This window comes from Podarcis liolepis, assembly GCF_965112155.1.
Source record: "Podarcis liolepis genome assembly, chromosome: 4".
NCBI classification, from domain to species: domain Eukaryota; kingdom Metazoa; phylum Chordata; class Lepidosauria; order Squamata; family Lacertidae; genus Podarcis; species Podarcis liolepis.
In genome coordinates, this window is record NC_139558.1 from 28,561,098 (window position 1) to 28,576,279 (window position 15,182).

The window sequence follows — 15,182 nt, forward strand, 5'->3', positions numbered from 1 at the left end:
GGTCTGTTATAACTCTTATTTTCTGCTGTTAAAGCATATAATTATTGATAGACACACACCTTGTGAACAATACGGCTTTTGAAAGTCTAATTTGCAAGACTGCATCATACATTGTTTCTGCTGTGTTCCCACGTTGTGCACAATAAAGTGAATTAAATGCTTTAAAGTCCCACTGATTTGACTGGGAAATACATTATTATTATTATTATTATTATTATTATTATTATTATTATTATTACTATTACTATTACTATTACTATTACTATTACTCATTATTATATATTTATTTCTATCCTGCCTTTTTTCCTTGGCAGGGAAGGCGGCATACTGGTAAGATAGGAACAGCTAAAAAATAAAGTGAAAACTGAATTAAAAAACAATTAAACATTAATAGAATTACGTAAAACTCTCTCTGTATATAAAAGATCCAATAAACACATACAGATACAGTGGTACCTCGGGTTAAGTACTTAATTCATTCCGGAGGTCCGTACTTAACCTGAAACTGTTCTTAACCTGAAGCACCACTTCAGCTAATGGGGCCTCCTGCTGCTGCTGCGCCGCCGGAGCACGATTTCTCTTCTCATCCTGAAGCAAAGTGCTTAACCTGAAGCACTATTTCTAGGTTAGCGGAGTCTGTAACCTGAAGCGTATGTAACCTGAAGCGTATGTAACCCGAGGTACCACTGTAATTAACAATAAATGCAACACAGCATTTATTCATTAAAAGCAGTCAGTTCCCCAAAGCCTATTGGAATAAGAAAGCCAGAAGGACAACAACATGGTTAACACAGCTGCACCATGCATGTTTATTCAGAAATATCATTGTATTCAGTGACACTCCCAGGTAAAGGTGCTTCCAATTGGATGTGCTGTTTGAATGTGCAGCTCCATCCATGGCACAACTAGTCATACACAAAGGGTTGTATCCAGTGGTAGCTTTTCACTTGTGCAACTGGGGCTGGACCCTGGGGACAAAAATTCAGGATCCTATACTCCGGGGGGGGGGGGCTTCCCAGACGACCCTCAAAAGAATGGCAGGTGATGATGGACAGTGCCCCCCCCCATGGTCAGAATCCTGCATGCCACAAGCAGTGCTATTTTTGTAGAAAAAGAGGTGCTGGAACTCACCATGAACACATCGCTTGTTCTCTTATAATGGCAATGGCGCCCAGCTGACAGGTGCCAGAATTGAGTTCTGGATGGGGAAAAAGACATTGTGGGACCCACCACGGCTGATGCTGACCAATGCTGCATCCTTGCTTTCTTATTTTTTTGTGAAGGGAATAATAATAATAATAATAATTTATTATTTATACCCCCCCCATCTGGCTGGGTCTTCCCAACCACTCTGGGCAGCTTCCAACAAAGATTAAAAATTCTAAGCAGGCCTTTAGACATTCCCTTTTCAGACATTCACCCACTTATTCTTGAGGAACTCAGGACAGCAGAAGCAAACCCCATTTTATAAGACTGTAAGAAGGGCATTTTATTTCTGCAGTCATGGTGATGCCATGGTTGTTGTTTTTTTAGTGAGCTTAAAATGCATTTATTTCTTTTTATCAGAGTTGGCAAACTTTCTTTTCTTTTCTTTTCTTTTTTACCCTAAGGAATACAGTTTGTGAAAGAATGGAATGACTGGGGCAAGGGTTTTGAGGCAGAGGAGAAATGTCAGTTGCATGCTTTACAACTGAAGTATTACCCCATGGGCAGCTGTAAAAGTCTATGGTCTTGCTTCACCCCCATGAACTGGCAGTACTGGGCCACCAGCTTCTACCTGTCAGAAAGCACTTCCGCTTGTTCAGGTGGGTTGGGCACCTGATGTTATTTTTACCCTTCTCCCCCTGCCTACTGCAGCCCCTTGCAGTGTCCTTGCCCCCAACCCTCAGGAGCAGCTTTACATGGGGTACAAGGGGTTGCAGTGGGTTAAGCAAATTAGCAGCAATCAGGTGTTTTGCACAGGAAGATGCACTTTCTGCTAAAGCAGGAGTAGAGAGCCTCTGCCCCGTGGCCCAATCTTGCCTTACCAGGGAGTTCAGTCTGGCCTACAAAGCCATTTCCCCCAAACCACACCCATCAGCTGTTGTCACTCGAGCAGAGGGTTAAATCCTGCTCAGTTTGGCTGCACATGCCCCTTCGCTTTATATAACATGCTCTCTGAGCTGAGCATCCGGCTTGGGGACTAGCAAGTGTTGATAGGAAAGGTCACCAAAAGATTCTCCAAGCACAGAAATAAACAAATATATATTTCTGAACTTTTTTTGTTGTTTTGTTGTTGTTGTTTTGCTCTTGGGCACTTCTGATCTCCAGTCTTTGATGTCTGAAATGTGAATGGCCAAAAGCAAAAATAGCCCTCAAAAATAGAGAGCAGATGTTGTTGCTGTCAGATTATGTATTGCGTTTCCTTTTAATGGCCGCTTCATTGATGAAGGCATGTTTTTAAAAAAAAGAACTTGCCCATGCTAGCATGCTTAACAAGATGGAAGTAAATCTGTTTCTCTGTAAAACTTGCATACAAAAAGAGCACATATTAATGTTTCTATTCCTCTATCCCTGCAGTTTGCAGAGCTGACAAATCAAATAATACTTCAACATAGACACACCAACTGCAGCAAGTTGGTGGGTAGGAGGCCAATCCAATTCCTCTATATTCAAAAAAAAAAAAAAAAAAAAACCACCACAAAAAGCATGATGCTAGCAAGTCCGATGGCCCCACTTTTGTCTTTGCTGTTACCCTGGAGGGGACAAGTAATCTCAGGGAGACAGATTTGACCCTTGGGATTTCCAGTTGCTGAACCCTAAGCAGATATGTGTTTGCTCCCTTACAATTTTCAGCCATCACCCAAGAAAGAGAAAACAGTAAGATAGTTTCCAGAGTTGTCATCTGATGCAATATACTACAAATTTCCTAATTATTGTAAAACATTGAGAAAAAGAAACACGCAGCCAAACCTCAGTTCCAAAACGCCTCCATTTTGGAACGCTTTGCTTCCCGAACCCAAAAACCCGGAAGTAATTGCTTCCAGTTTTCAAACGATTTTCGGAAACTGAACATGCTACGCTGCTTCTGTTTTTGAGTTTACGTATGATATTGAGTCTTCCACTTTCAGTTTTCAGTTGTCGAACGTTTCGGAAGTCGAACGGTCTTCCGGAACGGATTATGTTCAAACTACCAAGGTTTGACTGTAATGTGTTTTGGGAGAAGAAATGCAGGAAAAAACCCAGCTTAAAAAAATAATAATGGGGAGAAGCTTGAATTGTCTGTGCAATTCTCTATATGAAGATTAAAGAAAACTGACATGAATGAAAAAAGCACAACTGCACCCAAGTTCCTCCCACCTTATCAATACTGTATTGATATGTTTTGCATGCAATGCACACAGTTTACCTAGATCAAAATAGCAAACATAGCCAGAAGTACGGTGCAGTTATGCTGAACTTACCACAGAGAAAATTCAGAAGTGGTAGCACCACTTCTTTACACGACTGCGTTAGCCTAATTACACTGCATTGTGAGTATTTATTGACTTAACTCTGCAGAGAAGTTCCCAGGCAAAGAGGGAGTATTCAATATTTTTCTCATGAACTTCAAGTTCATGAAGGGGACCATTGTTTGCAAAATGTCTTGGACATGACAGATAAAAGGGTTTTCTGTTCTCTGGATCAACACTGAATGAAAATATTAGACTCCCCTCTGGCCTCCGCCCCCCACAAGCACTTACGTGAATAAAACCAGGCAGAGGACCTTTTCGGTAGTTGTGCCCACCCTGTGGAACGCCCTCCCAGCAGATGTCAAACAGATAAACAGCTATGTGATTTTTAAAAGACATCTGAAAGCAGCCCTGTTCAGGGAAGTTTTCAGAGTGTGACATTGCATTGTGCTTTTAACTGATTTTTTTGTTGGGAGCAGCCCAGAGTGGCTGGGGCAATCTATTCAGATGGGTGGCATATAAATTGTTTTTGTTAAAACTGAGACTTCTGTGTGACCACAACACCTTTTTTTATACACTCAAGAAATCAAAGGCAAGAGAGAGACCCAGAACACATCTGACAAAATTAAAACCCTCTTTCTTTCATCTATGTCACAGTGGGGAGCAGTTTTTGGCCCGGGGGCCACAATGGCTTCCTGGCAACCTTACAAAGGGCCACATTCCTGTGGTGGGTGGGGCCAGAGGCAAAAGTGGTTGGAATGATGAAAGTAAATTTTACCTTGGTACATGAGGCTAGTTTCTGCACAATATTCGATCCAGCCAAACAGAGTAAGGTTACCAATTTTTTTTCAATGAATCCAGGGACACTTTTCAACTTCAATGGATTTTGTATGGGGACTGATGTGTAAATCCGGGGACTGTCCCTGGGAAATGGGGATGTCTGGTAACCTTAAAACAAAAGGCGTTCAAGGGCACATTCCAGCCATTTGGGGTGAGAGGCAGGCCTGTGTTCTGAAGGCTCCCCACCCCTGATCTATATATTTGCTATATCCAGGGAATGAGAATTATCAAGGCAACTTTGAAAGCTGCTACTGAAAAATACTTCCGATTCCGCAATTTAGTTTAATCTCCATGTGACTTAGAGCTTCAAAGATTCCTAATGTACTGTGGCATATATAAGGTTGTTCTGGAATCAAGGAATAGCCTGGGGCATCAACATTACTCTAATCATTCTATGTAGAAAAGAAGAATGCATAAAAAGGCGACTCTTTTTTTAAAAAAAACCAACAACGTTGGGACGGTAAGAAAGGAAGCGGAAGATGAGGCGAATACTGTCACTGTTAAGTCAGCCACGTTGAGCATACTTAATATGCATACAATAATAGTGTAAGCAAGCAAACAGAGCCATTCAATGGACTTCAACTCTTTGTATCACTTGCAAGGGAAGGGATAAAATTAGTTTCTATTTGTCTTCATGCCAGAGATGAGGCCTGGCCAAGGCGGCTTTCCTTTTGTACCTTCTGGGTTTGACAAGGCATGCAACCCTCACCTCCTCCCCAAGCTAGCGAGCCCCACCTGGGCTAGTGAGCCCCACTTGGGTCCTTGCCTGCCTTCGCCTTCGAGTGTAACTCCCATTGCTCAGAGGTCACTTTGTCCTGGCCTGAGACCAGTAGCTGTGAGTCTCGCTGGACCTGCCTCCTGCCTGGTAGGCCGGCCGGTTCCATCTGGCCCAGGAGGGTGGGGTCTTGGCAGACCACAGTTACGAAAGACTGTGACCAAGGCTGCTCAGCACCTGAGGAGGGCAGGGCCGGGACAGACTGTTTGACAGCAGCTGAGGCCCTGACTGACAGATGAAGTACAGCTGAGACAGCTGAATGGACCTTGGGCTTGGGGTATGCTGGGGCAGGTTCCAGCACAGTTCCAGCAAATAATGGCTGGGGCAGGTATCATAGTGGGGGAATGCATCAGGATACCCAATCTCCATGATCCAGGCAGAAAGAGGAGCTAAGCTATGACCAGACCATGTCATTACCGAGGAGGCAAGTTTAGTCGTTGTCTGGGTCTAATCCTGACGAGAAGGATACAGGTATCAACAAAGGTGTCCCACATGACCTTAAGGTGCTGCGGTGCAATGCTTGGTCAATGATTCACAAGACCACTGCCATCCATGACTTGATCGTAGATGGATGAATTGACCTGGCATGTGTAACCAGAAGACTTGGATGGACATGGCAGATGGGCCTGTTCTTGCCGCTGCTTGTCCACCAGGTTTCCCTTACATACTGCAGCCCTGGGCATGTGGGCAGGGAGGCAAGGTTGCAGTGATTTTCAAGAAGTCCTATTAGGGAAACCCAGTTTTCTGAGTGCATGTTCTGGAAGTTGGGCAAAAGGGGCAATACAGGATTCCTATTGGTGTACTGACCACCCCGCTACACCAGTGATTCCCTGCCTGAGCTGCTTCAGGTTTTTTTGCCCTTTACTTGTGATTTGAATGTGAGTTGCTCAGTGTGGGGAGCCACGCAGAAGGCAGGGCTTATAACATAAAACAGCACTGAAACAGCACGCCTCTTTGGCACCAGTTTGGAGCCAATTGGACAAGGTGGGATTGGGGGTGTCCCTATGGCCCCCAGTTTGATTGACAATGACTCAGTTTAGGGGGCAGCACAAAACGTGGGGTTTGCAGCACAAAACTTTGGCACCTGTTTGGAGTCCATCAGACAAGGTTGTATTTTTTGGCATTAACTTGTGACCTTGATTTGCTTTGCCAATTACGTGGTTATATAATAATATAATATAATAATTTATTATTTATACCCCGCCCATCTGGCTGGGTTTCCCCAGCCACTCTGGGCAGCTTCCAACTGAATATTAAAAACAGTACAGCTTCAAACATTAAAAACTTCCCTAAAGAGGGCTGCCTTTAGATGCCTTTTAAAAGTAAAATAGTTGTTTATTGCTTTGACATCTGCTGGGAGGGCGTTCCACAGGGCAGGCGCCACTACCGAGAAGGCCCTCTGCCTGGTTCCCTGTAACCTTACTTCTCGCAATGAGGGAACCGCCAGAAGGCCCTCAGTGCTGGATCTCAGTGTCCGGGCTGAACGATGGGGGTGGAGACGCTCCTTCAGGTATACTGGACCGAGGCCATTTAGGGCTTTAAAGGTCAGCACCAACACTTTGAATTGTGCTTGGAAACGTACTGGGAGCCAATGCAGATCTCTCAGAACCGGTGTTATGTGGTCCCGGCGGCCACTCCCAGTCACCAGTCTAGCTGCCGCATTCTGGATTAATTGCAGTTTCCGGGTCACCTTCAAAGGTAGCCCCACGTAGAGCGCGTTGCAGTAGTCCAAGCGGGAGATAACTAGAGCATGCACCGCTCTGGCAAGGCAGTCCACGGGCAGGTAGGGTCTTAGCCTGCGTACCAGATGGAGCTGGTAGACAGCTGCCCTGGACACAGAATTAACCTGTGCCTCCATGGACAGCTGTGAGTCCAAAATGACTCCCAGGCTGCGCACTTGTTCCTTCAGGGGCACAGTTACCCCATTCAGGACCAGGGAATCCCCCACACCCGCCCACCCCTGTCCCCCAAAAACAGTACTTCTGTCTTGTCAGGATCCAACCTCAATCTGTTAGCCGCCATCCATCCTCCAACGGCCTCCAGACACTCACACAGGACCTTCACCGCCTTCACTGGTTCTGATTTAAAGGAGAGGTAGAGCTGGGTGTCATCTGTTGCTGGTTTGGGGGCGGAGGCACAAAATGTGGGGTTCACAGCACAAAACATCATAAAACTAGCACAAAACTTTGGCATCCGTTGGGGGGGGGGAGGGATCCAGAATTTCAGGGTCACACGTTAATGAAGCTGTACCAGAGTGAGAGGAGGAATAGGAAAACATGGCATAGCTTGAAGACGGGGAGAACCAAGTACTACACTAGGAGACATTTTTGTCCCAATAGTGTTGGGCATCACAGCAGAACAGGGAGAGCTGCCTTCCCCAGCCCCTGTTGCTTTGAACCTGAAATACACAAATGACATGTGCAAAGGGGGCATGTCAGGTGTTGAGACAGCATCTTAGCTTGTGCCAACCATGTACCTTAGAGCTCTGCTTTGAACTCTTGAACCCTGTAATCAGTAATCTGATCTATGTTTAAACTGTGTAGTGATTCTTAGAATAAAGCCTTCGGGAATAATTGAGCTGAGAGTCCGTATCCATGAGTGGGAGCTAGGGCAGGTCCTAAGAGTGTGCCTGTATTGAAGGGGGCATCTTTTATTTTAAGATGGTTTCATAGGCAGAACTTGGAAGACACAATACAGTTTCCCCGAGCATAAGCAAGCAAGTTCTGTCTATGGATCATCACACAGGAAAGTCTCCCCACCTGCCAATTTCATACACGTAGGTACAGAACTATGGAACCTATGGGCAGAGTATTTCTTGGAGCAAGTTATTGCGTCCTTATTGCATCCTTGAGGTTGTTCAGCTGGGAGCAGGACATACAAGAGGGTGAATGGTCATACAAGAGGAGACAGTCCTTTAACATGTGATCTGATTTGGGTCTAATTGTGGCCTTTAGCTGTTCAGTTTCATATGTCAGAAGAAGAATTTTATTTCAGCAATATTGATTTCAACTGGAATCAGTGGCAGATTTTATTTTTGCCAGACTTAAGAGACCATAAGAAGAGCCTGTTAGATCAGGCCAGTTGTCCATCTAGTCTAGCATTCTGTTCTCACAGTGGCCAACTAGATGCCTATGGGAAGACCCCAAGCAAGATCTGAATGCAAGAGCACTCTCCCCTCCTGTGGTTTTCCAACAACTGGCATTCAGAAGCTTACTGCCTCCGAACATTTTCTCATCAGAGAGAAATGGTGGATGTTGTACATGATATGAAAAATAGGGTGTGTGTGTGTGTGTGTGTGTGTGTGTGTGTGTGTGTGTGTGTAAAGCAGCCATAGGCAAACTCAGCCCTCCAGATGTTTTGAGACTACAAGTCCCATCATCCCTGACCACTGGTCTTGTTAGCTAGGGATGATGGGAGTTGTAGTCCCAAAACATCTGGAGGGCCGAGTTTGCCTATGCCTGGTGTAAAGACAAGGCCTTGTCTGGTTGGCTTGCCATTTTGAAGACTGAGAATTTTGTTCCAGTGTGGCTGATTTCCTGCACTGAAAATGGGCAATGCGATCAGATGGGTGTTTACTCTGAAGCAATTTACAAATGTGCTGGGGGGGGGGGGTTACCTCATATAAGCGTGCCCAGGATTGCAGCCTCAGTATAGTTTAAATGCAGAACATGTTCCTGGTTGTGTGTACAGCTGACCACCAAAACAGGAAGCAACTGCCTGGACCACAGTCTAGACAGTGCTATGAAGATGTGGATTTTGGAGGGGGGGTTGTTATTGACCACTGCACAGACACCTTTGTTTTTAGCACATGTTGATGTTGTTGTGACTAGATATGGTACTTTACAGCTTCCCTCCTTTTATTTATTTCTCTCTCTTTTTGCAGCAAGTTCCCAGGAGATTACGGTAGTCAAAATGGCATTTCAGTGTATTTATGTAAGCTTATGCATGATGAGTTGGAGTTGTGCAACAGTGCTATCTGCTTTAATGACCCCAAGTCTGGTGTTAGGTTTTTTTAAAAAACCACTATGCTCACCTTGGAGACTATAGAGGCTGATGTTTGCATCGGAGCAGTAGTCACCCCCTTCAGGCCCTTGCAGTAGCAAGTACTGTAAGGCTAGTTATTCCAGTTTGGTGGTAGCATATCGTGCTTGAGAAAGAAGATCTGTAGCTCATCATAAGAATCCAGAGAAAATAAAAAAATGCATTCAGGAAGATCTAGTTCATAGGGAATGTTTAATAAGAATAATGTATATAAGAATAATGACTGCATTGAGATGAAGTGCAACAAACACCTTTACCTGAATCCCATACTACGCTGCATCTGTTATTAGATGTAATGTGTTCCTGTGCAGTTTTATGAATTGTGTGTATGTGGTCCTGTGACATTCCACTGTGGAATGTTTGTGGCATTCGCTCCCTTTTTTTTAAAATGACTGGTTTGTTAAGTACTTGCAGGCAATATGCAAAAGCGTAATTGGGTAACTACATTGTTAAGGAAAGTGGCATCCGGTAATAATTTCACAGGAAGAGGATGATGGCACCGGATCTGGAGGAATGGAATGGATAAACTGGGAAACACAAAAGGAGAAGGGGAACTCATTAGGATATTATTAATTTTTGAAACACTTGCTAAGAGTATTTATTTATAAAGCATTCTTTTCCCTGTTCTTCAACCAAAAAGGGCCCCCAGAAGAGCTTGCAAATGTAAATGACAGGACGGTAGATTTGCAGTGTAAAATGCTATTTTAGATCCCACCTTTCTTCCATTCATGAATCAAGGTGGTATACAAGATGGGGTTGCCAGAGAGCCTCCCCTTCAGACACTGATCAGAAATCAAGCTGCTCAAGGCTTTTTTTTTCCATCCGGAACTCACTGGAAATAAGTTCCGTCACCTCTCAGGTGGGCACCATTGCCATTACAAGACAACAAGGGAGGCGTTCACACTGAGTTCCTGCACCTCTTTTCCTAGAAAAACAGCACTGAACCTGTTTATCTTTAGCAAGGTTGTTGTATTGTTTACCTTCTAGCCATGTCTTGAGACTGGGGCATAAACCAAATATTCAACACCCATTGTTGTTGTTTTTCTACTCTGCTTGAACTCATTAATGTTTGTTCAAATCTGTCTGGTTGTTCTTTGGTCACAAACATTTTTTAAATCAAATATAATTGTATAATTGGACGCGGGTGGCGCTGTGGGTTAAACCACAGAGCCTAGGACTTGTCGATCAGAAGGTCGGCGGTTCGAATCAGCACGATGGGGTGATCTCCCGTTGCTCGGTCCCTGCTCCTGCCCACCTAGCAGTTCGAAAGCATGTCAAAATGCAAGTAGATAAATAGGTACCGCTCCTGCAGGAAGGTAAACGGCGTTTCTGTGTGCTGCTCTGGTTTGCTAGAAGCAGTTTAGTCATGCTGGCCACATGACCTGGAAGCTGTACGCCGGCTCCCTCGGCCAATAAAGTGAGATGAGCGCCTCAACCCCAGGGTCGGCCACGACTGGACCTAGTGGTCAGGGGTCCCTTTACCTTTATTGGGAGGACTGCAGAACCGGCATCACACAGAAGGTAACAGAGCCATGCAACATCAAGCAAGTGTGGATTAGCTTCTGGTATCCATAAAAGGAAGCAGGCCTTCTGCCTTTCCCTGGTCAGGAAAGTCATGTTTTCTTCTTTCTGGGCTCCAGGGCTCAATTCCTAGTTCAAGACACTGACCTCATGAGTCACAGACTCAAGAGTCTGGAGACCCTTCAGGGCTAGATTTTAATACTAGCCTGACCTTGGCATTCTGCTAGCTAGCTATAGTTGCATCTACTAAATATAACAAACTTTTGTGTTAACACATCTCCGTCATCGTGGTTCTCAGGTGGTCCAAATACCTAAAAATGAGATCTCTCAAAGCTAAAAAATATTTGACAATACATCTTTCTGTGTTTCTACATACTCAGAGATGTATATATGCATACACACATGTCTGGATAACATCTGTCAAAATGAGCCTTGCGTCATGGTTCAGAGATCACAGCACATGTTTTCAGAGAATGTAGTGAGGTGGAATAATTGAATCAATAGCCTAGATGCTACATGTATGACAGGACTCTTTTTCGAGCTGGTATCTCAACTTTAACCAGCTGGAACAGACAATTTAGTTGCAGCTACATTGTAGAGTACAGCTGTGCTGTGCTAACCGGTTCTGAACATAGGCTTGCCAACAGCAGGGAAATGATAACATGCTTGAAAAATTCATATTGTGCAATTATTTCTTTTTCTTTACCTATACTGTATGCAAATGTTCTAAGGAACTTAGATACCCTGTGATGCGTCTTTCCTGCTCTACACCCAGATTGTTCTGCTAAATGGAAAATGCACCATCTAGAGGCAGAAAATTACACTGCAGGAAAATTACACTGCAGGAAAAAACAACAGTCTGCCTACAAAAGAAAAAAAAGGATGTCATCCATTCAAAGGTTAAGTGGTTTATTGTAGTACTTCCAGCAGTAAGGCAGAATGGGAGAAATCTAGAGAAAATGAAAGCCCCTCCCCCCAGTTCCTTTCAGCATTGCCTAAATTTTATTTCTAAGTTTTCCCATTAGCATTATATATACACCAACCTCCTAAGTCCTGCTTTCTAATATATTTGCCCCCACAGCATCCCAGTTTTTAGCTATTACAGTCCTAAGCAGGAACAGTTTGAATAGCCCACCAGAAATCATATGTAAAGTCAATTGAAGGCTTGGCAGAATCGTTTGCTTATCTATTTCTCCGAAAACAGTTCGCTGGTACTCTGCAGTTTACTTGCATGACCACCACATGTGGAGAAAAGTATCTTGCTTCCCACACCCTCTCCAGCAATTTGCTAGATTTTATGGTTTTGATGCAAGCTGTGGGGACAAGGGGGCTTTGCCCTGAAAGGAGGCGTTTACCTTTAAAACGAACAAATAATTATGTAAAAACTCCATAGAAGCCGCAGTTTTGTCTGGGAGTGAGACAGACCGGGAGAGAATCGGAGAGAGGGTGGAAATGAGCAAGATGCTCCTTTTGTGTATGTGGGGGGTGCTTCTCTTTGTTGAGGGGGGAAGGCAATGGATTTGGCTCCTATAGGAGTGTCACAGCCTTTCTCAACCTGTGCGTCCCCAGATGTTGAGAACAACATCTGGGGACCCACAGGTTGAGAACCACTGGAAGCCATGCCTCAAATACAGAAAACACAATAAGCCTTCAGTGACCTCTTGAAGATGACTTAGAAACTTCAGCTGGTTCAAAATGCAGCAGCCAGATTACAGGCTGTGGTGACAACTCAGAACTCCTATAACCCCTGTTTTAAAACAGTTGCATTTGTTGCCAGGTCATTTCCAGGTCTGGTTCAAGGTGCCTACATTTGTGTTTCAAGCCCTAAACAAGGCAGGCCCCAAATCTCTAAGACTGCCTCCTTCCCTACAGATCCCCTCAGGTGTTAAGATCAGCAGGTCTTGCCTACCTCTTGGTAGTTCCATCATCCTCAGAAGTTTGGAGGGTTCGTGTGACAGCCTGGAAGATGGCATCTTCAGCGGCAGCTACTAAGTTGAGGAATCCCCTCTTCCTGGAAGTGCGTCTGGTACCTTTGTTGTGCAGTTTCCATTGCAAGCTGAAGATCTACTTATTTACCCTATTCTTTGACAGCTTGCATATAATTGTTGGCATCCGTCTGTCCCTACAGACAGTGGAAGAGTGCGCCTTCAGGGGTAAAGTCAAACTGTTGGAAAGTTACTGCACCTGCTGTGACTTTTGAGAGGAATACAGTGTTTTATCACAACGGGGGTAGATGAATACATCCTGTTTTCCTGCTACAGGTGCACCACGGTGTTTCTTCTCTCTGCAGTCATTCCTCCTCTGGTCACTGCTGTGGGAATGTATATGTATATGTATATGTATATGTATATGTATATGTATATGTATATGTATATGTATATGTATATGTATGGACCCACCCACCCCTATTCTTTCAATTGCATTTGTTTTAAACAAATTTGAATATTGCATTTTTAAATTGCTGGAACCACCCATAGAACATCAAGTTAAATGGCTGGTAAGAAATCAACCAGACAAGCAAACAAAATGAAATTTAAGGTTGCATATTCACTGAGGTGGCAAACCTGTGTCAGGACTTTACAATGCCTAGTTAAATGATCCTGCTTACATACGGTAATCCATACAGGAATCCTTGCATGTAAAAATAAACAAAACCAAAAAACAGTGATCAAGCAGAATGGGTTCCAGGCTAGCCTGTTCCCTGATACCAAGTCACCTGTGTGCAAGCATTTATTTTTTACTCTGAGGAGAAGCATATGAGCTACCCAAAGTGGTACAACCCTGACACAACTGTTACCGCCCTTTTGAGCAGTGGACCTGAGTCAAATGATGTTGGGAAGTAGCGGAGCTCATCCATGCTTCTGCTTGCCTTGCCTCTTCCCCCCAGGGAGACCTGATCTTTAGGACTGAATCAGAGCAAACGCCAATTGGGTTTTCTCCGGATTGACGTTTGCTCCGATTTAGTGCCAAAACAGCAGGGCAAAGGCAAAACTGCTAGATACAGCACTGGCCAAGTGGAAAACTGCTTGGAACGATGCTTTCTAGGCACAGAACAAGTGGAATTATGGAAGAGCCCTCTGCTCTATTAGAAACTCACAATTCAGACACATGCAAAGTTTTATTATAGGCATAGCTGTGCACATAGGAAAATAATAATGCTAGCTCGTTATTTATGTAAAAAAAAGGGGGGAAGGATAGACCAACTTTCATTAAAAGCAATTCGATGTGTTCCCCCACCCCACAATCAAGATTTGTACCTCTGGGTTTTGGACGTCTTAATTACATGTACGTAGTTGCTAATTTCCATTATTTACTTATATCCTGCAATATAAATCAAGCCACATGATGGAGCCTCCCCACTGCAGCTGATAGTTCCTGTACATAGCAAAAGGGGGGAGGGATGACTGCTTATACTAATAATACCCACTGGTATCTGTTACAGTTTCTGTGGAACTGAAACGCGAAAGGTTAAACCTGTAAACAGCAAAGGTATCTTCGGTGCTGGAGTCAGTGTGGTGGTTTAACGGAGAGCTTGTGTTGTTAATAGGCGAAGAGACTCGGATTCAGAACTCAGCAATGGCGCTCATTGCGGGGCATTTGACAAATTGCTATAGCCTGGCCTACCTTGTTAGGGTAGTTGGGAATAACCTTAGGGGAAGTCATTGGAGGAAGAGAGGAATGCAAATGGAACAAATAAATAATACTGTTTTCCTTATAAACAGTGGACGCATTGTGTGTAGAAATGCACAATTATGAACATAACAATAATTTTATTACCGCCCTTCATCAAAAGATGTCAAGTTAAAAACACAAGATAAAAGCACAAATAAATAGTTAAAGCAGAAACAACAAAACACTAATGCCCCAACCTACAAACACATTTAAAAGGCTGTAGAATATTAATCGGCCAAAGGCCTAGGACGTTTTTGCCTGGCACCTGAAGATATACAATGAAGGCGCCAGACAAACCTCCCTGGGGAGAGCATACCACAAATGGGGGGCCACTGCAGAAAAGGCCCCGTTCTCGTGTTGCCACCCTCCAGACCTCACGTGGAGGAGGCACACAAAGAAGGGGCTCAGATGATGAATGCAGAGTCCAGGTCAGTTTGCTGTATATGGGGAGAGACGGTCCCTTGAGGCATTGTGGTCCTGGGACGTTTAAGGTTTTATAGGTCAAAACCAGTGCTTTGAATTGGGCCTGGGAGCTAATTGGCAGCCAGTGTAGTCGGGCCAGGATCGGTGTAATATACTCAAATTGTCTTGCCCTGGGTGGTCAAGGAGAATTAACAAAGACATACCGGTATTTTCCCTGTCTCTCTCCCAACAGTCATGCAGGGCAACCAAAGCAGTTTAATTGCCAAAATCAGGCCTAAACCCCGATTGAAATGGCTCTAGAAAATGAGTTTTTAATGAAACATTTGTTAGGAAAACCTTTACAGAGAAATTTGACTACAATATACATAAATTAGTTTAGTTATCTTCACTTACAATTTGAGCACTTTAATTCTTTCAGAAAACTAGAACAGAAAAACAACAACACTTTCCCTTAGGTCAATGCTTTAGCAGTTCTTCAA